Below are 1245 nucleotides of genomic sequence, written 5' to 3'. Positions count from 1 at the left end.
AGGGTTTGAACAGCACAGTGCCCTGAGCTAGTTGCTGTTTCTAGAGGGCCACTCTGGCTGCTGAGCAGAGAATGAGGGTGAGGAGTGGGAGCAGAGAGTGGAGGTGGGGAGACCAAGCCAGAGGATGTCACAGTAAACTAAGTCGCTGGTTTGGATCCAGAGGCAGCAGTAGTGATGTTAAGAAATAATCAGGCTCAGGACATTTGGAGGGAAGGTGGGTAGGACTTGCTAAAGAATGCAATGTGGCAGGTAGAGGAAAGAGAAAAATCAACGATGGCTCCACTGTTGTTTTTTTCCCCCCAGGAAACTAGATGGGTAGCCAATTAACCAGGAAGGGAAAGGCTTGGAGGAAGGCTTAGTTTTTATGTCTACCACAGAGGCAAATGTTGGGAAGGGAAAGACGCGTGCCCTGGTCTCTCAGAAAACAGAGTCATAGAAGTTCATTGAAGACTAAGACTAAGGCTCTTTCTTCCTTCAGATAAACCATGTTTAATTACATGCTCACTGTGACAAAGTGCTGTGCGGGCTGCCAAGGAAGCTGCTGGTCTCCTAGACAGGGTCTGAGGGACGGGGGCCTAGGGAAAAGGGCGACAAGGTTCTAAGTAGAAAGGGGAGTGCTTTGGCTTGCCCGTCTAGAGGAAGTGTTATGGGTCCAGAAATAGCAGCAGGTTGATAGGAAGCTTTTCAGCCGGTGGGGGTCACCGGTTCAAAGACAGCGGTCCTTGGTCAGGAAGCTCCAGGCTTGAACTCCCAGGGGCAGGGATCTCGTCCTGGCTCCTTTCTCCGTGGGGGAATCCAGTTCCCAATTTGATGTCTTGCTGACTGACACCTCACTCCACTCTGCATTTATGCCGCAAACTTCACCCTTCTACCCCCAGGGCCTACACAATGCTTCATATAGGAGACAGTCAATAAACTTTGTTGAATAAATTAAAAAAAAAAAAACTATGTATGGGTGCAATTATTTCTTTTTGTAAGCAGGCTAAGAGGTTGGTAAGTAAGGGGATACTTACTGTAAAGATGGTGTTCCTTGATTTCAACCACGTATATGAAATAACTCTTTTCATATTTTGAGATTATGGAAATATCAGAGTTGGATGATAATGTACTTAGAAGAGTTAATTACTGTTTGACTTATTATACAAAAAAGAGGCTGATATATGAATTACTGTCCCACATGGGGGATGGTATTAAGTGACTGCCATATAACTCAGTGTTAACCCCTGCCCTATACAACATTTTTAG

This window comes from Pteropus vampyrus, unplaced genomic scaffold (assembly GCF_000151845.1).
Source record: "Pteropus vampyrus isolate Shadow unplaced genomic scaffold, Pvam_2.0 Scaffold240, whole genome shotgun sequence".
Classification (NCBI taxonomy): domain Eukaryota; kingdom Metazoa; phylum Chordata; class Mammalia; order Chiroptera; family Pteropodidae; genus Pteropus; species Pteropus vampyrus.
This window is presented reverse-complemented; position numbering follows the sequence as displayed.